Genomic DNA, 25,656 nt, shown 5'->3' with positions numbered 1-25,656 from the left:
TAGTTGTTAACATAAATTGCATTAAGAATAACATTAATTCCTGATGACATTCAGTGATGATGTCATCTGACTGGTTAAATTTTTAAGAATTGTCAGGATTTCACATGAATAACTTTTTTTTTTTTTTTAGTTTGTTGTTAAAGAGCAAACCTAATGTTAAACATCTGATTTATCCTGACAGAAGTAAATGAGAGAGAACCTGCCTTCCTTTGTAGTAAAGCACTGACCCTGGATTTAAAGTCACTTTGAGGCATAATTGAATGAGCAGAAGATTGAAAAGGATTATTGTAATTGGTGATATTCTTCTAGTTTTTAGTTAGACAGGATAGCAGTAGGCAGAAATGTCATTGTGATTAGTTTGCACCATAGTTCTTACTAGAAGATATGTAGGCTCTTGTTTGGATCATGAAACTGTAATTACATCAGCAGTTAGCTACTCAAGATTTATAAGTGGATTCTTCTGGTTTTCTGGAATTTCTTAAATAACGAGCTATGCATACATAATTAAAGGTTTTGTTTAAAAAGTCTTGAATCCTTATGGCGGTAATATTCTGAACATGTAATAAGTGTAAGCAGCTGCTGTTCCGTCTTTTTGGACATGCAAGCAAACAGCTTTATTGGATTTCATGCTTGTAAGACATTTTAAGAATAGTAGATGTTTGAAATGAAGTAGGCATTTATTTTAGTGCTGTTATCTGGGGATTCTGTGTTCCTTTGGAAAAAAGATCTGTATCTTTTTTTTTTTTTTTTTTTTTTTAAGCTGTGACATGTAGTGTATAAAGATACCGCAGCTATTTTTTGAAAGTGAGGGAATCTAGAGGGCTAGAGGAGCAGTAGTAAATTGGCTTGTAGTAGCTGGGAGGCTGGAAGGTGGCAGTAGCTGAAGTTGTCTGGCTGCCCCTCCCCCTCAGCAGCTTAAATAAAATTCTGAGTGCAGGACTTGGAGTTTTGCCATTGACTTTGAATCTTTTCTTATATAATGTCTTCATTTTCTGTTCAGGATCTTGCAAAGTCGCATACCCAGCTCTGCAGATATTTGTGTAATGCTCCTGTATTGTTTGCTGTTTTTCTTTCCTCTCCCTCTCCCTGTGCTGCCTGAATTCTCACTGCATAGTGGCTGTGAATTGTGATAATGCCTGCCTGCCTGCATTTATGTGTGCCATGTGTCCTCTAACATAAATCCCATCAAATCATTTCCTTATAACTTACACCTGAAAAGTCATATTGTGAAATACCTATGCTTCAAAGACTACTTAAAAGATTAAAGATACAAAGCTCTCATAAAACTCATCAGTTTGCCCTTCTATTTCCCTTTAGGCTCACCAATTTTTATTAAACCTGATACAAACTCTTAGAAACCTGATAGAACTGTTTTGAAAATTACAGGAACAACAGATTACAATGCTTAAAATGTTTTTTATTAGGAAAGGTACTCTGAGAACATTAGATATTCTGTGGCAGGTTAATTTAAATGCAATAAAATGTGTTTTAATACCTTTATAAAATTTTTCTAGTGGTTTCGCATTTTTTTTGTGTTTTGTTTTAGTTTTTTTTTTTTTTTTTAACACTTTTTTGTTCCATATATATATGAGATGGAAAGGAGATTCTGGGCCACCTTACATTTCATTTTGGACTTTTACTGTCACTTCAGTCAAATCTGATAAATTGTGAAGAGATGTGACAATGAAATGGTGATTAAGGTGAGTAAGGGCAGAGTGAAACATTCTAAAGTATGTGCTATAAGTGCACATACTGTTAAAATATTTTTTGCTAGTTTTTTCCCTTTCACATAGGAGAGTAAAAAGAAGTACTGAAATTAGTTAGCAAAATAGTCACTGTAAAAATGCAGCTCTGTTTCCTATAATTTGTGAAGAAGGTATTTGTGAACAATAGAATGTTTCAGTCAGTTAGGGTTTTTCCAGGTTTGTTGTTTTGATTTTTTTTTTTTTTTTCACCTGAGAGTTGCAAGTTATTTAATCATTCTTCTCTGGTTGTTCTCATTTGTGGCTTTCTGTTCAAAACTGACTATTTCCTAATTTTAGATACCTACAGTGCATTCAAGGAAAAGAGCACTCCTCTGCTTCTAGTGTTTTTCTGCCTTCTGGCACTGAAAATGAATACCTGATGTGTTTTAGCATGAAATGCCATTGTAATTCTAGTGTGACACAAAGTGGAAAAATAAATGGGACAAAAGAACAGAAGGGTGTGGCTGTGTCTGTTCATACATTCTCATGCCTAAAGTGCATCAACTACAGTGTGTAAGCAAGCATATGTATTATGCTGTGCTGGTCTTGCTTGTTGCAGTGCCAGCTACCCTTGAAGTTTACAGTGATCAGGTTGTCTGTAGGGTTCTGCTGTAGTAAAATAAGCCTTGGTTTTACTTTGTAAGGTTGTCAGGACAACAGCTTATTGTTCTTGTTCCTCTTGGTGTTTCCCTAAAGCATTGGAGGGAGCTTTTTCAAAGGCAGTGGCTGCCTTGCCTCAGTGGGCTGCAGGATTGCCAGCTGTGATTTGGGTCCAGCAGGACGCTCTGGGTTTGTTGTGTAAAAATTCTAATTGATAATGAATGAAAACCCAGTGTGAGAATATTTTTTCTTCATTGGACTAATGTGAAACAACCCATTGTATTTACAAACCCATGGCCTATTTTCTCTGCCGTGTTGTCATTAATCTTCTGTTCTCTTCCATCTGAGGCTCAGAGAAAAATGTTTGAAATTTGACAGTATGGAACTTGTGATAAGAGTTGAGACAAGGTAGGAATTAGTTTAAAGCTATGTTATGTCAGTGTGCTGCAGTCTGACACTGGAGCTAACAAGTGAAATCAGCTGGGGGTTTCTGTTAGGTTGGGTTTGTGATGTCTTTGACAAAAATATCAGATGAAGTTGGTGTTCAGTGATAAGGCACACAGTAACTGTTGAGTGTTGGCATTTTGAAGAGCTACTGTTCCGCTCTTGTTACATGGTAATTAAAAAGGAATGCATGTTGTTAAATACAACAAAATAAATGACTACAAATTAATTCTCTGAGTATGGTCATTGTATGCAAGAAGTGCAAATATTTTCAACTGCAATAACTTTTAGATTGTTGGGATGTTCAGGGGTGGGGAAACTTGTTGGGATATTCAGCAGGGAAGATCACATAAGGAAAGTTTTTAAATAGCCTAGGTTTTTAAATAATTATTTCATAAAATATGCAAGAACATGAGACTTACTTTGACACTTCCATAGCCTCCGTTATAATATTGTTGGAGAAGGATTCCTTAGTTTGATCCAAGTTCTCTGATCTGAGCTGAGCTGTAGTAGTCAATTAAGTGATGTCCAAGTACTTAAAATCCTTTTATCAAAACCGTAGCCTTCTGTTTCAAGTTCCTTTTTCAGACAACTGAAACAACAGTCCATTCACAAAATAATTTGGCAGAGATGCATAGGCATCTGCATTCAGTCCTGGAAGCTGCCTGGCAGAATTAGAAACTATTGGGATAAACCTGTCAGTGTTCAAAAATGTTTTCTCCCTTGTCTGGCTATCATTTTTTTGAGAATGGACAGGTACACTAGAAGTGGGTGTCTACCCCCTCTCAGATCCTCTGCTATTTTCATCCCCTCCCCTCCAAATTTTCTTAGTATCTTTGTACGTCTTTGAATCTCACAGTGTTGTTTGCATAGGAAACTGTTTCAAAAGGTTATTTTTAAGGTTGGTGAGATGAGGTGGAGTAAATACAGGATTGGTGTAATCCATAAAAGTGTGTGAACAGGTTTGCTCATTTCCACTTCTCTTTAAATGTAGAATTTGAGCAGTTTGTTACAAGAAGGAACCAGGATAGATGAGATTACCTAAATTGGTCAAGAGCTGTACAGATGGTTGCTCAGAGTGTTACACTGAAAAACCTCAAATATAAATTGACCTCAAATATTTTCTATAAAGGATGATGTTTCTACTGATAGGGCAGAGGGTTTTACCAGCATTCTGAGCGAGGCTGCTTAACTTGGACCCCTGGAAATCATTGCCTCTGGTGGAGATTTGAGTGAAGGGCAAGCACTACTTCATTAGTCTGTGAGATTGTCAGATTTGGTAATTTTGCTAATGTCTGCTTCTGTCACACTTGGAATGCTTTGTGCTTTTTCTCCGTGGTTGCTTAAACCAGAGAAACTTTGAAATTAAGTTTTTAGGAGCATAACTACCCTTGAAAATTTATCTATCAGATTCTGCTGAGTCAAATACGTTCAAAAAATCTTGAGGTGGAGGAAGGAGTTACTGTGATTGCATAAGCCTTATTTTTGTAGGAAATAAAAATTGGTGACCATTCTTTCTGTTATACTGATCTGCAGCAAATAGATACTCCATTTGAAAACTGTTTTGTTCTTACTTTGTGTTTTACTGCTGTACTTTTGGAAGTATTGTTACATATATGAGTGCATTAAAATTATCAATGTACAGAGTGTACCTTTCTGCCTTGTAATGGGTGTACAAACTGTGTCTTTGTATGCACAAATTGCTAATTGAGTATCCACCCTTGCTTTGTGTGGCTAAGTGTTAAAATAGAATATTTACATATATACCTAATAATAACCCTTTCTCCTGGGGAAAATAGATGCTTAAGAGTAAAGGTTTTCTCTTTCTTATGTAGGCTGTACCAAACAGTATCAATTTTCCTAGCCACTCATTTTCCAGTGTTCAGTATGCCTGTAGGTCAGAGGTGTTAAAAGTTGCAAGTTATTTCTTTTTCTCTATGTCAGCTGTGTCAAATGCATCTCTCAGTACAGTTGTATGGCAGCTATGGTAATCACTGCAGGGAAAAGTAATAGTAAGAAATATCTAAAATCTGTTAGATATTTGTCTCTGTGACTTAATAACCAGGTATAAGAATGAAAAAACAACTTCACAATATAAACCATTCTCAGCAAGTGTTGTCTTCTGTGGGTGTGAAAATTTACTCAACTAGAAATCCACTAAGTAGGGGTCAGGGTATCTGTGGCAGCTGTAGGTATAATATTAATCAATTAAATTGATAAATAAGTTTAAAGTTCCTTCAAGAAATTGTTTGTATTGCTTTGTTTGTTACACTGTGAAGTCTTTCCTATTTCATGGCTCATATATAAGGTGGATAATGACTTTAGGTTTCCTTGGTTGGGTGATAAAATTAGTTTTTATTTTCATGGACTGTATTTACAGATTCTGAAACTTAAACCCCTTTCATTATTATTATGTTTCATACATGAACATTTTTCTTTAGTCCTATGTTTTTTTCCTTATTAGGAAAGAATCTACTGCAGTTGGTTTTGTTTTGTGTTCAGTTTTGGTCCCTTTTTTCTGCCTTAAACAGTAATTAAAATAGTCTTGTGTCAAGTTTCTGAACATCTTTTATATACTTATTTGTAGTTGTGGAACCTTTCTGTGTACTACTGAAACTGTAAATGCCATCAGATTGGATTTAATATTGTTTAGGGTAGTTGGACCATCATTTGTCTTCAGTTTATCCAGGCTTTTAGCATGATTGTCAGGCTCAAAACACAGCACCTAATGTTTACATTCTACCTGGAGATGAGTTACAAGTGGAATACCTGTAGTGGGACCTGTTTTGTTTAGTACCTTGATCTGTGGCCTGGAGGAGGAGATGAAATCAAATTTGTCAAATTTGCACATGACATCACGTTGTGGAAGTAGTTGACTTGTTGGAGGACAGTGCTCTGTCACTGAGAGGGGCTGGTGGAATGGACTGTGATGAACCCCATGACATTCCACAAGGATAAATTCATCTTCCCCTTGCCACAGGACGGGGTGGGGAGTGACTTCCTGGGAGACAGCTCTGCTGGAAGGGACCCTCCCATTCTGACACAGGAGTCAGCACCGCAGGCTCCACTGACAGTGACAAATGCCAGCAGCATACCAGGCTGGGTGAGCAGAAGCACAGCCACTGGATTGCCAATACTCTGTGTTCTTTAGGCCACCACTGTGGTGTACCCCATCCAGTTTTGGTTTCCCCAAATACATTGAGTAAATTGAATCTAATTCAGCGGAAAGCCAGGAAAATGAAGGGCTTGGAGCACATAAGGAGAGGTTGAGAGAAATGACTTTGCTCAGCCTGGACATCAGAAAGCTCAGAGGATGCTCAAGAGCTGCCTCACAAGGTGATACCTTAGAGATTTACAAGAACACATAGCCAGGCCCTTTACAGGGGTACGTGACAGGAGGAACAGAGGCAGTGGTCACAGTCTAAAATGAGTGAGGTTCTGATTTGGCACCTGCAAATAAAATTCACCCTAAAGACACTGAGGAACAGGAATAGGTAGCACAGGTTCTCAAATCTACATCCTTTCCATTTTTCTTAAGACTAGACTGGGCAAAGCCCTGAGCAAGTCAGTCTAAATACAGTGCTGGTGTGGCTTCCAGTGTGAATTAATCTAGGAAATATTAACTGGTTTTTGTGGTATCAGTTGCTCTGATAATTGAGAATTTTAGTTGATATTCCAGCATACTGTGATTCCACTTTATCATATTACAGAATTTGTACAGAATATTTCTCTATTACAATATTATGAAGATCTTTTTACAAGACTCATTATGGTCTTGTATTATAGGCTCATATTAAATATTCTTTGTTTAAACCAGTGGACAAGAATTCCCAAATAAATTATTTGCAGTTAAATATTTTATGTCTAGAGAACTTAACAATAAAATAAATGCATAAAGACAGTAGTAGCATGTCCTCTGAGGTTTGGCTTCAGATATACTTTGCTGACCTTGTCACTGAATTTTAAAATGTGATTAGCAATACTAGAATTTGAATGCGTGAATTTCTGTTGAGCAATTCCATTAGATTCCTTCCAAAAGATTGTTTTAGTGTTAAAGAGCAGGATGTGAATTTGAAATTGGCTCTCAAAAAGTCAAACTTAGATTGGTATTTGGTTCTTTTGCTTTGGCTACTAATTTTAGTATGGTGAAACTTGTGATAACTCACACTAGACGTACCCATGTGTCTGGGAAAAAAAAAAATCTGTGATTTGTCTGAGTATTTAAAAATACAAATTAAAATGGTTCAGTTCTGAAAACATCTTAGTTTCATTAGCTATAAACAAGAGCCAGCAGAACCTCAGAAGCTTGAGATGACTCCTGCTCTTGCTCATCCAGCTTCACTGTGGTTACACTTTTAAGTATTTCTGTGTTTACCAAAGCGTGAACCAGACCTTCAGATCCCTGTTTTGGTTTTTAGAATCCATTTTCTCAAGTGTTTAAAATTTCAGGCGTTTGTATAACATTCAGCTTCAGTATGAAAGAGATTGCAAATACGTGCCGAGATAATCACAATAAACAGGAAAGGTAATGGAAAGAATTTCCTTTAGGGTAAAATTCCTTAAAGTTGAAATAACCCTGATAGATAGTGCTTGTCAATTGGCAGGGAAAGTTGGGACTTGCCTTCTGAAGATTTCCTTTTGCTGAAAATGGGAGAACATAGAAAAGCTCAGTCAGATGTCCTTTTTAAGCCATACTTTGAGCAAAAAATGAATTAAAACATTAATTCTTTTAAACTTATGAATCTTCAAAATTGTTGAATTAAGACTGATAATAGGTATAGATCAGCATCTTGTAAAACCTTCAGAACTAAATAATTCATTAGTGAGTTTAAAAAGTCTGTTCATTGGCATTTTATTTTCAGTGCAGGACTAAGCTTTTGAAATTAATCTCCCGATCTTTCCACTTAACAATATTTTTCATGATGGAGAAGTTTTAGATAATGTGAAATATATTTCTTTCTCATGAAACTAACCCAAATAAAATATTGACCTTAACATAAATCATGTTTCTAGTTCTGAATGCTATACATTGTGACAGAGTAATTGAGAAATGGAAGTTAAAAAGAACACTGCTGAAGGTATACTTTACAAAAATTAAAGGTGAATATTTGAGAAAAAAGTAAATAGCAAGATGAAACAAAGTTTATGGAGTAAACACTTATTTCTCAGTATTCAGGAAGTAAATATTTTCTCTAACTTGTTATGACTTGGACAGAATTATAAAAATATTGTGTCTTCATTTTGTCAAGCTCACTTGAGTTGAGTAATCTGAGACATGGCTACTCAATGGGAAGGGTACTTAAAATAAACAAAACCCACCAAACCCCACACACTATTAAGGAAAGTGATTGAGAACTGTTGCTCTGTGAGTTTAAAAGCATTACATCAGCTGCACCTACTTTGTCTCTAGGTTTTTTTCAGGTTCCTCTTGAGGTGGAAAAAAATACTTATTCCTTGGGCTGTCTCCTCACCTATCCTCCCCTTTCTCCTCATGAAGGCTGTATGGCTGTTACATAAATTCCTAGTGGAAAGATCACAGATCACTATCTTGTAATGGTGACTTTTTCACTGTTTAATTTTTATGGCTTTTGCTTGCTATAGTAGTTGGACTCACAGATTTGATCACATACCAGTGTTTTGGTTACTTGTGCCAGAATAAAAACACAGCTTGCTATATTTGCTTTGTATTTTTCTGTTTCTTTACTGGGGTTTTTTTGTTCATTTAAAGTAGCTTTCAACAAAATTGCAACTAATTGCCAGTAGCCCAGCTGATTTATAGCAACAATATAAAAATTCTCACAGTCAAGCTGACCACAATAAAACCTTGCAGTTATGAGATATTATGAAAATCTGAGCTTCTAATAAAATGTTTATGGCCTTCAACCTTTTTGGCAGTAAATTAAAAAAAGAAATCTGTTTAGAATGCATTTTTTCCTTAAACTCTAATGACATAATTTCTGCTCTGATACTTTTCTCCTCCCACATAGAGTCTTTCATTCTGCAGTAAAAGTTTTCATGCCCTTCACTTGTGCTCTGTTCTGTCTCCCACACCCCTCTACTGACTTGCCATTACCCACTTGTGGAACAAAAAATGGCTTTTCTTTGTTTAAAAAGCATAGGCCTGTGGTCCAGCTGCAAAACTTGCTGAAACCCAGGGTGGTTTACTGTGCCCAAAGGGGCTCAGAGTGTGGTTTGTCTCTTTGGAGGCTGGAGGCAGAGCACACCTCCTGGTGAAAGACAGCTGGCTGTCAGCTCCTGGGCACCTTCTGGCTGGGAAGTGTGTGCTCAGATTTGCATCCTACCCATAAGGTTCCACATTTTTTGCTGCCAAGAGGATGTGCTCTCAGCCCCTGAGTAGTCCAATACCACAGATTGCCCCTTGACCACTGGCAAATTGGTGGAATTCTTTTTTCAGCTGAGCATTTAAAATAATGGAGTAGAAGAGTAGATGGAGTATGTTTTTTTGACATAGAGAATGTGCTGTCCTTTCAAACAACTTGGACCTTAAACGATTTTCTATCTCAGCAGTTAGAGGAAGTAAAAACTTTGCAGGAAGTTTCAAAGACAAGAAAGTCCCTATATGGTTCACAAATATGGTGGTGGAGGAGGGGGGTGGAGAGGAGTTGTTTGTTTGAATGGGCTTCAAATGCTTAAATACTTTTCAGGATACAAATATTGTCATTTGTATTTTTTCCCCCTATTTAATGCTTATAGGACTAGGACATTAACTATGTGGTGTTTGGGTATGGTGGCAGTGAAAGCCTCTTGAGCCTCTATGCCATCAATATATTGAATACTTTGACAGAACGATTTTGTCTCATGTAGAATCAGGGTTTTTTTTCTTATTTTTACATCTTGCCTGAAACATACAGTTAGTATGTATACTCTGGAAGTTGTTCATAAATTAAATGATAACTGTGCTATCTTTGACAGAAATAACTTCACTTTTCTTTTTTCTTCTCTATGTGACTACCGTTTTAATATTATCTTTGTAATCAAAGATGAACAATTTATAGAACTTCCACAGTATAAGTCCATGGAAAAACTAAGTTAATAAAGATGCCCTTATCTTATTAAAAGAGTTGATAACAGTCATGTTTAAGAGGCAAGAAGGTGTAAGGCAGTGTTTTCTGGGAAGTTAATATGTTAACAATAGTTTCTCTCCACAAACTGATGGGATGTAGAACAGGTGGATGTTTTTGCCTTCAAGGTGCTCTTGAGGTAGAGTGAGAAGACCAAGTAATGAAAACACATGGGAAATATGAAAGTACTCATTTTGAATACCTCAATTCATACAAAATGCCCCCAATTTTGTTAAATTAAAAGAATTATTCATCGGAAAGAAAATAAATCACTTTAAGATTCATTGTTATACATTAAGCATTAGATTAGATGAATTTAGGTGGTGGGTTTGGAATTTTTTTCTTATATTGAAAGAATGCCATTCAGTTCTTTCTTGACTGCTCTTTGGTAATTACAGATGGGAGTGCAGCTCTGTATTTTATGATTAGTGATATATTGAGTAGAATATTTGAGGACTTTGGATTTATACTGAGCAAACCTCAAGTTTGCTTTGTGCATGTTTTCCCTATTTTTTTTTTTCCAAGACTGATTTTCCATTATTATATTGTGAGCAGTTTATAACAAAACGATGGCCTGTTTGTGTAGTAGACCACAAATGAGTAACTACTCTGAATGCCTTAGCCCTATGGCCTTCACAGAACAAAAAAATGTGTCTGAAACTTAATGCTGGCTTTTGTGATAGAGGGATATACAAGAAAAAATGAAAAACTTGCTAAGTGAGTCTCTCTTTGTATAAAACTCTCGTTGCCCTGCTTGGCTGATACAGATTCTTTTCAGCTGTCACTTTCAGTACAAAGGGGACAAAGCCTGTGCCTGGATTTACTCCCACTGTCTTAGTCTGATTTTTATCTAAAGCAGAGTCTGATGCCTGGAAGATTATTGACCATTTGTCCCATCAGAGTGCCAAGGTCTAGAATCCTGACCTCTCTGTGTTTCCTAAGTTCATGGTCAGTTTGTAAAGTATGTTTGTTTCAATAATTAACACTAGATACTATTTTGGTCTCATGACAGGGGATAAAAAATTGTCAAGCAAAAATATTCTGCTGTCTTCATATTCAAAGTATGTTAGATGGTCTTTTATGTTCTTTTTGTTTGTTTCTCTTTGTTTATACTTCTTAAATCTGAGTTAACTGGAAAATACTTCGGTTTTCTGCAAAAAACCAGTTGTGTACCTGATTTTTCTTAAAAGCCTGAGCTGCTTAAAAATCTTATAGATGATAATCACGATTGAAACAAGGAATACTATCCCTTAGTGGGATGGGGGAAGACGTGCTGGGTGATATTTAGGATATTTGTGATAGAGGCAAACTGTGTATACTGCAATTGAACAGTTATCTTGAGCATGAAAAGAAATAAAACAGTAATGTTCTTGTGTTGGGGCATAGGGATATCTTTGCCACATGTGAGAGGGGTGAGTGGCTTGGGTATGTATGTTTGGGTGCCTGTGCACATATCTGAAATGTAGAAAGAGAAATAAGACACAACTGTGAGTGACTGTTTCATTGGCTGTTCCAAGTGGACAAAAGAAGCAAAACTGTCAGGTCTGAAACACATCACTGGTAAGAATTCTGTTGTTGACGTTGGGTTTATAAGTCAGCAGAAGGAGACAGTTTATCCTTAGTCTGTGATGTTTATGATTTAGAAATTTTGTTTTTTGATTGCTGGATGTCTACTCCTGGTAGAAATGTTATACTGTTCAGCTGCAGGTTTTTATTACTCTTTAATTTTATTTCAGGTTTTGGCATGAAATAAATCATCCAACCTTAATGGGTATAAGTTGTTATACATATTTATGTGTGTATACATACATATATATATATATATATATATATATATATATATATATATATATATAACTTTTGTTGAGATAAAACTGTGTGGTAGCAAACTCAGTTTCAAAATATTTGTAAATCAATATTTTAGTCCATTCTTCCTAGGAGCAACTGAAGCTTCATAATAGCAAGCTTCGTCTTGGTTTAGTTTTGATTCAATGGCTGAGATAAAGGGCGTGTTTCTAGAACTTCAAAAGCCTTGAAAGTTTGTTTCAAGTTAGGTTAAATTCCTCTGATCAACTGAATTTTTTTAACAGGACCAAAAGTCTGCGCCCACAACAAGGTGGCAGCCCAAGGTGCTGGGTGATTGAGGGAGGTCTGGTGCTGAGGCAGGAGATGTGGCATGAGCTGGTGCCAGAGCTGTGCTCCACCTTTATTAGGCAGCAGAATGCACAAAGGTGCAGAGCCTTGCTGTCTTTCTCAAATAAGATATCTGCACATTTGGACATAAAAGACAGCAAGAAACTTGGTGTCTTTTTAGGTCCCAGTCATAGCATTCATTATTTTAATTTGCATTATCTCCTATGCATGGACTGGGAGTGTGAACCTCAAATGAGAATGTTTGGGGGAAAAAATTAAAATTTTTTGTGGCTTAAAAAACACATTGAGGGAATGAGTTGCTCTCCTTGTATAAATGTGATAATTTTTTTTTTCAGAAAACTTATTTGAATATATTAAACAATATTATCTTAATGTAGACTCCTAGCTTTATATCTTCATCTGCTTTGATTTTCTTAAATAAATCCATCCAAAATCTGCTTATTATTGTTTTATTGAGAAGTAGATTAGGTCATATCTGAATTGTGTTGAAATCTGATAGATCTTAACTGGCGGATTTTAAGTTAAGGTAGTAAATGCCTTTTTTAACACTATTTTTATTGCTTTGATGTGTACTGATACTGTAGAAATATGGGGGGAGGATTTTTTTTCTGGGCAGCTTTTTTTTTTTGTTCACTGGTGTTACATATGACTGTTACTCCACTTTTTCAAATACTGAATATCTGTAACAACTCTACAGTTAAGGGCATTTATGTAAGTTCAGAAGCAGATGGCCTTTTTCAATACACAAACCCAGGGTCTATCCTACTGAAGGAGAAAAAACTACTATATGTCGCACATGGAGAAGTGAAAATGTTATCTCAGCTAATTATTCAACAATTTAGATGTGTTGTATTTTTTTTTATTTTCCCCAGGCAGTAAAATCTAAAAAAAATCCCTGAAAAACACTGCTTTCACATATTTCTGGTACAGCAAACAAGCCTGGTTCTTCACAATTTTTTGTTTTACAGGAGGCATGCTATTATCTGTGCCTCTCCTCATCTCTCCTCTCATGCAGTAGTGCCTTTGGAGGCTTCTAGTTTGATTGGCATGCTGGCATATTTAGGCATGTCTGAAATACAAACTGTGTTTTTTGTTCAGAACCATATGAACTGTGCCGTATTTGAAATAAGTTACTGAAGTTTCATCTTCAAGAACAATGACCTTAAGAATTTAAACTGGAAAATTTGTGCAGTTAAAAGTCTCTGGTGGATTTTTATTTTTTTGTGACAGAAGAGGAAAAGTATCTGTCAAACATAAATGGAAAAGGAATCAAAATGAGGTAATCCTGACCAGAGACAAAGGTTTAGGTTGAAGTTAGCTTTGGTTTTGCCATTCAGTAAAGAACAAAAGTCTGGGGAACAGCAGTAGAGGTGGTAATTGTAATTGCCCACATTCAAAATGCTTTGTGAAGGAGACTTCTCTGCAGCCATATCAGGGAGATGGGGATGGAGAGGAAGAGAAACAAAACAAAAAACCCCAACCAAAACCAACAACTTCCCCTGCCCCAAACAGGTTATATCAATTTTTTATTTAGTAAGAGTTCAGGAACTTTGGATGAGTGGGAGGATGGTGAACAAAATTTTTTTTCATTTTTTGGTCAGGCAAACAGAGTATACCTTACCTAGGCTGTAGTGTAAGTATATTTGCTCTAGTTGCAATGGGAATACAAAATGTAGTGAAGATGTTTCCTTAGTCAAAAGTAATCAAAGGAGAATTTATTTATAATTTTTTAGAGCATGTAAAGATCTATGGTCCCATTTCAACTTCCCAAAAACATTTATTAAAATCAAAGTTGTCATATAAAATTCACACTTTAATGGGGCTTCAGGTTTTTTTTTTAATATGAGGCAACTACCATATCCTGAAACACCTGGTGTTACAACCTTCAAAAACGGCGTTTTTTCCAGTTCACTTAATGGATGAAATGATTTTAGTCTATGGCAAAACTTTCTTTGACTTCTGGGAAATTAGAATAAACATGTGCCCAAAAATGTGTCACCAAATCCTGCTCATCTGTGGGTATAGAAAAACATTACTTGGGATGCTGAAAGTTTTTGGGCTGCTTCCAAATTAGCCCCGCTTGACCTAAGAGGGATAATGTTCTTGTTGCAGTATGTTATAGTGTACATATCAGCTCAGGTCTTGGTACAGCTTGAAAGGATCTCTATTAATTCTTTCTCTTCTGTTGTATATTCATTGCCTTGCATATTCGTATTCATTTTGCATTGTGTGTGTTTAATCTGGCCTTAAACACCATGACTATAAAAAGCAGTGGTAGTAAACTCTAAGACTCATATTCTTGGAATGAACTTGATGACCAACCATGCTATTTCTGCCTCTGATACTCTGAGGGAAATGCAAGACTGCATTCAAATGCATTTCTGGGCATTGTCAATCTTTTCAGTATTGTTTCAGAGTTAAGGTTGAAAGAGGACTCCAGAATTTTGAATAGGGTTGTCAATCAAATGTGTAAGTTCAGTGTGTAATCAAAACACTATGAGGCTATAATTGAATGAAGAATTCGTTTCAAAATTCTGCAAACTACCTGGTTGACGTTACTGGATATTTCAGTAGGAGAGCTGGATGAAATCTTAAAGACCTTGATTTATGTTAAGTATCTAATTTTGTTCCCTGCATTTCAAGAGGAATGTGAAAAACTGGAGAGCCAAGAAGGGTGGAAGGCCCTTTCTTGGAGCAAATGAGATGGCAGGAAAAGCTTGTCACTCTGTCAGAGACGCAGCTACTGAATGACCTAAAGGTATCCCATAGCTGCTTGAGGGTAGTTCCAGGAAACAATGGAGGCGAACTTTTTCCACTGTTGCCAGATTGGCCAGAAACTCTGGTACATGTTCAGCTCAGATGTGAGGAAGAATGGTGCCAGGAGGCTCCTGGAGGCCCAGAACAGACTGCCTGGAGACACGGCTAAATTTTCCATCCCTGGAGATCCTGAGGACTCAGCCTGACCATTTCCAGTCCTGAAGAGACTCCTGCTCTGAGCAGAAGATTAGACTGGATGACTTCCAGAAGTGTCCCCCAGCCACTCCAGAACTTAAACTGATTATGTTTTTGTTCATCCTTTAGCGCTTTTCTTTTTTTACCTCATTCTAAAATGACTGGCTCATGTGTGTGTTTGAAAAAGCAAGTGACACTGTCGAAAAGCACATCCTACAAACATCAAGGCACTTGCAAATGATACTCACAAAATTCTACTCTTGTTTTTGGGAGAAAATAATAAAAAAAATTCCTCTCCACTGATTGTCTTTGAAAATTGTCTTACTTTTCATGCTTGATGAAAACAGAGCTGATAAAGAAATGCTTTGGTTTTTTCCATAGTACTTAATATCTTGCTTTCTGCTTAAAAATGACAAAAGGTATTTTTTTTCCACCCTAGACAAATATCAATGATAAATAAAATACTCAGCATACCTATGGAAGCAATATAAAAAAGTGTTCATCTTATTTCTGTGAATAGCATTCACGACACTGTGATTTAGTTATGGGTTTTTTCACACCCATTTTATGACTTGTGAGTAATTTTTGTATCTTTCCTGCTTTTGAGCAACAGCTCAAAAGCCTTAAGTCAGTTGCTATGTTCCACTTTTAATTTAAATTTAATTTAAATCATCCAGCTGATTTTTTTTTTTAGTCTGCTTTTCTGTGGATGAAGTCAGTAATTTCTACCTTGTTTAGTAACTTTAGTTACAGGCTGATAATTTTCCTTTACTGTTAATATTTTCTGCATACTTATTTTTATAAGGTTTCTAATTTTTTGTGTTCAGGTGCACTGCAAATGTCTTACTGCTGTACTCTGAAGATGCAGGGAAGTTAAGTGCCCCTGTCTCTTTCATTGTGAGGTGTGGTGCTCAACTTTGCTCTGGCTATACCAGACTACTCAAATTTAAGCTGTTTATCTCTTCTATGATGAAGTCTGGCATAATACAAAGTTAAAAATAAAACAAGGAAAACAAACAAGAAAAAATAGTATTAGAGCTAAATCTTGAGCTATTTCTGAAAATAGCTATACTGTTTCATCTCTCTCATCTAATGTATTTTCTATAATTTGTAGTCCAAACGTGATATTTGGTAGTGCCAGAACTGATATTGTTTTGTGCTTTCTCTTTGTGATCTTGGTTATTACATGCTTTTGCTGTGCTGTCAAAATGAGCTATTGCAAAGGGAGAAAACGATGCCTGGAGCTGAACATTGCTTCATAGGAGAAAAATAAAGGTGGGAATGAAGATGATGTTCACATTATGTATGTGGATAGCAGTGTGTGGCGTGTCATGTTGAAAATATAAATGATAAAGATTAAGCTCTATGTTTATTACCTTTTATTAAAGATACTTATGTTCCATATTAATTGCAGATTTACTGCAAGTAAAAAGACATCTATGGAAATGATGGGCATTGTGGGGTGTTCTCTTCATTTCTGATGAAATAATTTTGATATAAAGCACAGGTTCTTTCCCAGTTAAAAAGCTAGTTCAAAAGGTAAAGCTATTACAGCCTTACCTTTTCTGTTTTCATAATAAAGAATATTCTTTACTTGGGGTTATATTCTAAATGTGGTAGAACTCTTTCAGGTAGGAGCAGGGTTAGTAGATTTTTTGTTATATTCAGGATGAAGCTATAGCTGGATTTGAGTGTATGTAAGAAAATTCTGATGCCTAAGGATGGATCTATTTATGCTGCTACTTATATTAGAGAGTGTCAGTAGTGTACATTTACTGTTCACCTTATGTGTTTCTTAGCAAGTGCTCTTTGTTACCTTTCTCAGAGAAAGGATCATCCAAAATTGCAGGTTCTATAAACAATTTTTCTCAGCAGTCAATCTGAGACTTAAGCAGACAAAAGATGAATGGATATTGCTTTTAAAATTAGTGCTGCTGTGTAATTAATTGTGCTTAATTAGCAAATCTTTCTTTAAGTATCCACAGTGCAGTGATGTAATTTGTTTTCCCAGGTAACTGATCACAAAGCATGGAAAGCTGCTTTTAACAAGCTCCAAGTAATTGCATATTTCACTAGAAGTGCTTTGATTTAAACAGTGGTGGTTTATCTGATGACCCTCATTCTGTCTTGGGCTCATCCAATCCTTCCAGCTGGATTACTGTTGCTTTAAGATATGAAATGGGTGTTTGGGCAGTGTGCTCCCTGATAAATTAATGTTGTTCCCTGTGCTACTCAGCTAGAACAGTTTGGAAGTGCATCCACTGGGAAGGCATCCCTCCTTTGCTGCCTGTACAGGCACTGGTATGTACAACTAGGAACAGCTTTTACTGTGATGGGGAAATGTCTGTGATCTGACCTGTAGCTGGTGAGGTTCAGCCAGCCTGGATCAAATAAGGTATCCCTTCTACAGAGAAGCAAATATAACCTTGTGATAATATTTTTATATTTTATATGATATTATAATGTGACAGCATTTGTGATAAGTGTGCTGTGATATTTTGTAATAAAGTCCTCAATTTCCTTTTGAGCTTGGTGATATGTGTGGCCTACAAGATTAGTGCCCTCGTGTGCTTGAATTCTTTTAGAATTTGAATTTTCCACACACCACTGGGCAATAGAGAATTACAGATCTTCGAGAGATGAATGTAGTTCTTACTATGATGGATGTTGGTATTTCTGAAACTGAAAAACAAGTGTACAAACGGAGAGGCCATGCATCTTCGGCCAACACAAGTTATTTTTCATTGTCCTTGTCACTTTGGTTTAGAATATGCATTTCAAGAAGGATCTGTTACTGGGGAATTCCATTTTGGGTTTTAAATAGACATTTAACATGGTAGGCAGCATTGGTATTAAAATCAACGACCTCATCAAGTGAGAGTATTGGTATTGTTGTTGTTTGTTTTATTTTGGAGTTTGAATTTATTTATTATTTTTTGCCAAAGATAACGGGAACATTGATCTCTACACATTTATCTGGGCAGCAAAAAAATAAGAAAGAACTTAGGGATTTAGAAGGAAAACCCAGTTTACGAGTCAATGTGTAAAATAATTGTGGTGTCCAAAGCCAGGGATTTCACAAGTTTTATAGCAATTGTTATTGTATATCTTTGTTTCGTTTCACAGTAAAGCATGCTGCTACTTCCTTAACCTTATTGTTTTCTGTTTCTCAGTCTTTTTTTCAAAAAGAAGCAGCATGTTTTCTCCATGAAATGAAGAATTAAAATAGATTTCTTGTATGAAACACCTGCACAGTAGGAAGTGAAACAGAACTTTTTAGCTCTCACTGTTTTATGGCAAGATTTCTGTTCCCTTTCCTTCCTGTAAACAAAAGGAGTCACTTAGAGAGTGGGAAATAAGCTATTTACAGGATATTTTCTGTATGAAAGGAAGGAAAAGGCCTTTACAGAGATCAGTCTATTGTGTTGGGAATATGGAAAGTTATATGGAGTTAAATTGAGTTTAGTACTTGGAGAGGAAATACATGGCAAAATACATGTAATCACTTCAGTCTTGACCCTGTGAAGTGCTAGATACCTCCATTAGTTGCTGAAATCAAAGCAGAAGCTGGGACTTGGGGTGCTGTGGTTTGGATCCCAAATCCTGTGTGTAACCTGTGGTCATTGTAAGAACTAGATCAGAGAGACACTACACTAAGAGCTTATGCAGTATGATGTTTATTTACAAACAAGCAATTTTGATACTTGTACTTTTAGATGGATGTTCAAGTTACTTTGGACATCTGTTTTCATCTGTCTCTTTGAAATACGGTTGTCTTTGCTAGACAAGTGTCGTAATTGGATTTTTCATGGAAGTAATGGTTTCCAATGTACTTGTAGAGTGTATATATCTTCAAAGTTCTGCTTCACCTATGAAATGTATTAATTACAATTCTGGTGTGAACCAGGCAATCTTATTGCCTGTTTTTCTGTGAATTTCATTTACCTTCTGTAGCACTAGCAAGAGTCTTTATCACCAGTAAGAATTGTGGATGAGGTATTTAACTCTAAACTCTGCCTAAGCATTATGGAAAATTATAGCTTTCTTGAAACCTTGGGTGTATAAGATGATAGGACTGACAATAGCTTTGCTAATAAAATTGAGCAGGTAGAGAAAAATCTTGTCATTAGTTATATCACTTTTATCTGCGGTCCTTGTACTTTAATCATACTTGAAAATGGAAATTTATTGTAGCATTTTTTTGTCATTTCTTTTGCTCCATGTATTAAGTTCAAGATTCCTAGTACTTGAATATCATGAAAAGGCAGTTGTAAGTATGGGAAAGAGGAAAGCAAAGAGTCTTGTTTGCTTAATAGATAGTTATTTCAAATTAATTTCAAATTAATTTCAAAAGGAATACTTAAATACCAAAAGCTTTAATAGCAGTATTAGCTGTTAAAGAAATGATGTTTTTTTTCTTGCATGATGGGTTCAGTTCCTCACATGGAAATCCTAATGTATTGGTATATCAGCCTAGTTTGGTAAATAAGGCTGCAATATGTGCACGTGTGTTTGTAAACGGCAACTGAGAGTGGTGTATCTTCTGGCATGTACTGGTGAAAGGAGAATATGCCCTGTCTTTGTCCCAGCAGAAGAAAAAGGATGATTCCTTTGCTGCCTTTATTTGGGTTTGTGTTTTTCTAGGCCAGAATTGTCAGTCTGCTCATTTGCTTTCTCTCTGTAGTTTTCTAATTCTTTGTTCAAGGAAGGGTATTACCAAAAGGACTACTGCAGTCATGAATGAGACTTAGTCTAGGTGCAGAGGAAAGTTTAAGGTTTCTTCTTGAAAGACTGGAGTGTTGAAGACACAAATGTTGACAGTATCCCACAATCTAGAACAAATGACTTGACAAAGTGTTAGCTAGCCTTTGTGCTCCTTTGTGGAATTTATATATTTTCCTTGGATATCCCATAAAAAATACAGCTCCTACAATGTAAATCGAGTGTGTCCAGGGTGCGTCAGACTTGCCAGGTACATTAACTGTGTCAGGTTGATATTCTGGACATACTGAACTTGCTGTGGAACTTAGCAGTGACCATCTGTTGTAGAGTGTTTTGGAGCACTAAGAAGCTGCTTGGAACTAGGCTTTCCTGATGAGGATGCTGCCTCTTTGCCCATTCTTTCTGGAATAATTTTTTTTTAAATAGACAAAACTTTTTGGGTAGAGGAAGAAAACTTGCCTAGGGAAGATGAGAGATCTTGTACTGGTATTATTCTGTCTGTTTCTCTTACAACAACAAAGTAGGAGTAAAAAATATTAAAAGATTGGGACATAAGTAATACCATACATTAATGCAGAAAAATACTTTTTTTTGTAGTTGAAAGTGAGGTGCAGTATATGGCAGGCCACAGCTATGACTGTCTGAGTTTTTGCCAAACAGGGCTACTAACAAGGATTGACTTTGCTATGCAGGAATTATTTCTACCTGCATTTCAGGTATCTTTTGATGTGAACCCTTCTTTGCCTTGTCTTTGGCCAACTTGACTTCCTTGGTGACAATTCCTGTAGAAACAAGGTAGTGGTTTTCAATTCCAGTGGACATACAGATAACGATTAAGAAACCAACAAACAAAATCCATTATTATGTCCTGGAGAATAAAGCAACCCAGATACAACTCCATGAGTAGTAAAAGATGAGATGTCCAGGAAAACAGATCTGTGAAAATCACCTAATGCACAACAGTTTTATGATGTTCAATACTACAAATAAGTTTTGAAGTACTTGAAAGAAAATAGGCATCCTTATTTCTGATTTGCAATTTATTTTATGTGAGTTTAAAGGAATATACGTTACTTGAAATTTTGAGGGGGTTTTTTTCCCGTTTGGAGACCTTCATGACTGCAGGGGCAAGATGTTATAAAGAAAACTTTAGAATACTGGTGAAATATTAAATTATTCTTAGAATATATAATTTTTTAAAAATCAATTCCTAAATTCTTCCCCTGATTCAGTATTTTAAATTAGAACTTTGGATTAAAGAAAAAAATTGGTATGTGGAGAAGGCCTAGTGTTTTCCCATTTGGCTGCCTCACAAAAGACCAACATAATCCTCTAAATCCTACTTTACTCTGAGCATCAATTGATTCTACTTTCTCCTCTCATAAGCAGACAGTTTATAAATTGTCTTTGAGACAGATATTTTGGAGCTTGCTTTTCCAGTGATTTGAATTTGATTACTTTTTTTTTTTTGTGAGAACAGCAATGCTGATGATTATAATAATCTCATAACCTTATTTATAGGAAACTGGAAGTAATTTCTATTGGAAAATGGACCAGATCAATAGCCATTCTAAAAAAAAAATGTTTTTCATTTCTGTAGTTGCTTCCTTCTCATGTTTTTATTTTTGACTTTCAGTATTTAGTGTGGCTTTAGTTTCAAAATTTACTTGAGTGAAGTTTACGTGTCAAATTTGTCTTCATCAGATATAATTTTTAGGTTAGGAATGAGAAATTTGATTCATATCTTGGGGGTTTTTGATTGTGCCTTCTCTTGGCAAACAGATTAGTTATCTGATGATGCTGGTCAGCACTGCTACTGAAAGAGTTTAGGGCTTTTTTTAGCTCTCCCATGAAAACTGCACTGGCTAAGGTGTTTGCTCAAGTTTCAGGTTGTAACTACACCAGGAGCTTGTTTGGGGGTTTTTTGCTAATGTGAGCCTACTGGTGAAATTAGGGTTAAGTGGTTGCCTAGTTTTGACTAGACATAGAATGAGGATAGCAGTAAACTCTCCTGCATTCCATTTGTGTTGGCTTTCTGTTTGTTTGTTACCGGTGTCTATAATACCTAGATATGCACCTGATGTAGGATTTTTGAGGCTTTGTGTTCTTTTCCATTGTATGCACTATTCTGTAAAATACTATTAGAATTATTTTTGTCCCTGTGGTGGGGATTTAGTACAGGAAATAACATCTGTTCCTGCTGTGTGTGTGTTCTTTTTCCTTTCTTTCAGTATGAATATAACATTGTGTATTTTCAAGCCAGATTTTACTGTCTGAGATCATGGTAAAACAAACTTCTTTTGAAACTTTGTTAGCTCAGATATAAAATAGCCAAATTGCCTTGCTGGTACTTGGTAGTTTTATGATTTATCTCTCTCTAATGTTGATCAGACAGACCTAGCTAAAATATTTTAAATTTACATATGCTTTTATTTACCTTCATTCAGAAGCAAATATAAAATTGTCAATTGTAAATTTTGCAGTTAGATACTTTCTTGGCTGTAAGTCGTCCCACAGAATCTCGGAGCATGTTTCTAAACCTTTTGGACCAACTCGCTACTCTTTTCTCTCAAAATGCTTTATGGAACTTCATGACTTTTTCTCATCACTGTAATTGGAAATATTATTACGCTGCTTGCTTTTTACAATATGGTTCTAGTAATGGCTGTGGGCCCTTTATCATGACCTTTGAAGCAGAGCCATAATGAAACTGTCTGTTGGTTCAGCACCTACTGGCTCATGACCTTTTGCCCTAGCAACGCTTTTTTCCAGTTATTGCCAGGAACTTGCACAGATAACACCTTTAAATTCTCTGTTGCAACACATACATATGAAACTGTGCTGCTTTTTAAAGCCGGTGAGTTGTTCTTGATATTTTATTTGCATGTAGAAATGAGTAGATTTTCATTTTACGCTAGTGTTTATTTCAGGTTTTTTTAAATTTATCTCTTAATATCGTAAGGGGACATGTTCACCTAAAACCAGAAACAATACACCTTTCTCATTTGACCTGCAGGTATCTTCATTTTGTTGATAACAGAAAAAGAGTGACTGAAGTTGGCATCCTTTGTGAACCCTTCTAGCCAAAGGTAAGCATAATTTCTAACTGGTGGCAAGTATGTTTTTACTATGTTTGTAATACTTCTCTACCTTTTAAATAAAAAGGCATCTGTGCTGCTGTCTTTCTTGGTGTTTGACATCTCACAGACTGTATTTCCTTGAGAGACCTAAAGCACCCTAAAAAACCCTAAGATAAACATTTATATGGCTTGGTATACAAGTGAATAAAGAATCAAAGAATGCTTTGGGTTGGTAGGGACCTTTAAGATCATGTCATTCCAACATCCCTGTCATGGGCAGGACACTTTCCACTACCTCCGTTCAACCTGGTCCTTCACAACTTCTCAGGACAAACTGTTCTAGTGTTTCACCACCTTCACAGTAAAGAATTTCTTCTTAATATCCAATCTAAACCTGCTCTCTTTCAGTTTGAAGCCATCCCCCCTTGTCCTATCACTGCATGCCCTTGTAAAAGGTCCCTCTGGCACTCTTGTAACCCCTTTTTTCTACTGGAAGGCTGCTGTAAGGGGTCCCCAGGTGTCCCCTGTCTTCAGACTGAATAAAACCTGTCTTCAGAGGAAGTTCAGCTTTTTTTTTTTTTTTTTTTTTTTTTTTAATCTGTAGCTTTGCAGATTGCCTCTCATTAATATTGAAGTGTAGGGTACAATCAATATTATACAGCTGTTACTATACAGAAGGATTACTGTTTTCTGTAATGCAACAGACAAGTCAAAATATAAAATCATAGTTTTGGTGATTTGGAAATTCTTAGCTTGGTTCTCTCTGGAGAAGAGCTACTGTGACCAGAAGTAGACACTAGCATTGTAGGATGAAATAATGTCCTTTGTTAAGTGCTGATTTACCTGCTTGTAGACAATTCCTCCAGTCACTAAAATCATGACATCTAGATATTTTCTGCACCAGGAATCAGGAGCTGCAGTTATCATTCTATGCCTCCTATCTCTATAAACTCCTTCATCTAGTTCAGCTGGATTGGTTTTAGTTCTAGGGGTATGGCTCAGGCTTAGAAATACTTCATGTTGGCAGAATGCAATCTGTCAGCTGAAGACATTCAGAGTAGTACTTTTCTGTTTCTATCATATTTCTAACACCAGTAAAACTTCTAACTTTCATTTCCAGCTACATATTTTTTCAAGGAGGAAAAAAATTCTGAAACAAGAATTTTAAAAAAAAATTATCATAAATTTATTGTGAGTTCAGAAATTTGTATGAAGTAAGATAATTGCTTTTTGTCAACCTATTCAAAAAATCACAGATTTAGGAGAGTCTGAATAATTGATCCTCCTTGCTATCTTTGCCATTTGCTTTCATGCAGGAGGAAAGATTGAACTTTGTGGCCAGCCACCTGAGCCCCTCAGCCCTACATGTGCTACAGCAGTTAAACTAGGTGGATGCTCAATAGCTATGTTGTTGTTTATCAGATTTTAAGTTGCTCCCTTTGCTCACATCAGGTTAATAGTTTTTTTTTCCCCTTCTCATCTGAGACTCCATTTTTTCAATAAATGGTCAGTTCTGTAATACAAAATAAGATCACAAGACTCTCGTGTTACTGAGCCTGATGAAGCTCTGCTTTATTAATGGCAGAGTAGAATATATCTCTGAAAATCTTACCTACTACTCTTCATATAAACAATGTGTTTTGCTTTGGAAATAGTCACACTGAGAGGACAATACTGTGGCATTGTGTGTTGTCAATATCTTCATTTGAATAATGCTAATGTAGTAAAAGAGAACTTAACACTGGTATTTCTAGTCTAGAATTGTGTGCTAACCACTTCTAGTATTGCATTTGCTTTGTCTTTTGACTGTGCAGTTGACCAATACATAGATGTTTAAAGAAATCTGGGAGAAGCTGAAAAATGTAGTTTGTGTATTTTACCCTTTTTCTGTACTTGACAGTAGTAGTAGGTGTAATATAATAATGCTGCAAAAAGAATGATGGTTAAGGATGTCTGATCTTTAATAGGGTGCATTGCTTTTCTTTGATAGTTTGAAAATTATTTAACACAAGGAGTATTTAGTCTTTAGGCTGGGAGAGGAAACTCGTGGTGTGCTCACCCCTGAACTAAATACACATTGATTTTTTTTTTTTTTTTTAATTTTGTTCTATATAATCCTGACAAAGCCTTTATGTCAAAATAATTCTTTTGATATAGTTTACAATTATGGTAGCAGTGGTACTGATTAGCAGGTTCGATAATCCTGACTTTGAAATATGTAATTTTGTAGACCATAAAAATTTATTTGCTCTTATCATAAATACAGGCATAAGAAGATAACTTCCCTTCTATCTTAGTTGTAGAAAACTGATAGTGGTTTTATCTCTAAAGTTAAATAGTTAACCATTTATTAAAGAAAGGTAACACTAAAAAGTAAAACATGTTTGTAGTTTCTCTTTAGGAGGTATTCTGAAATTGGTTACACAAAACTAAATGTTTGAAAAGTGTTTACAATTTCAATTACTTTAACAGGAATCTGAATTACTTACACGAGGTTGTTCAGCTGTTGCAACTGCACAACTGCCTACATTACACTGTAGGTGTACTGTTAAGGCAGAGGAACAGATAATAAAATTGGAGGCTGTGCACCCATGTAAAATAAATACACGTAAGATTCAAGTGATAAACTTATCACATTTGCCTAAGTCATCATCAGGTTCCTGGGTGATGTTTTCATTGGGAGGATGTGTCCAAATGTATGATGTAGATACAGAATCAATAATACTAAATGCAGCTTTTAGTCTTAGTTTTGCATCCACTGGCATATTTCCTTTTCATAATAACAAATAGATTTAAAACTAAACCCATCCCTCTTCACCTCCAGTTACTGATAGGCTGAATTGCTAGCACTGAGCCACTATTTCTTCAATAATTTTG

The 25,656-nt window shown here is 35.9% G+C and overlaps 1 protein-coding gene across 1 annotated transcript in view; it reads left to right on the top strand.

Annotated features, from left to right (window-relative positions):
• SIPA1L2 (signal induced proliferation associated 1 like 2) overlaps nucleotides 1-25,656 on the top strand; it is a 125,301-nt gene that overhangs the window by 3,144 nt on the left and 96,501 nt on the right. The window contains exon 2 of the mRNA XM_083856867.1: nucleotides 22,716-22,788. The gene's annotated coding sequence lies outside the window, so the exon portion shown is untranslated. The remainder of the gene's footprint in view (nucleotides 1-22,715; nucleotides 22,789-25,656) is intronic.

The sequence above is a fragment of the Zosterops lateralis genome (genome assembly GCF_965231275.1).
Source record: "Zosterops lateralis genome assembly, chromosome: 3".
Lineage (NCBI taxonomy): Eukaryota > Metazoa > Chordata > Aves > Passeriformes > Zosteropidae > Zosterops > Zosterops lateralis.
This window is presented reverse-complemented; position numbering and strand designations above follow the sequence as displayed.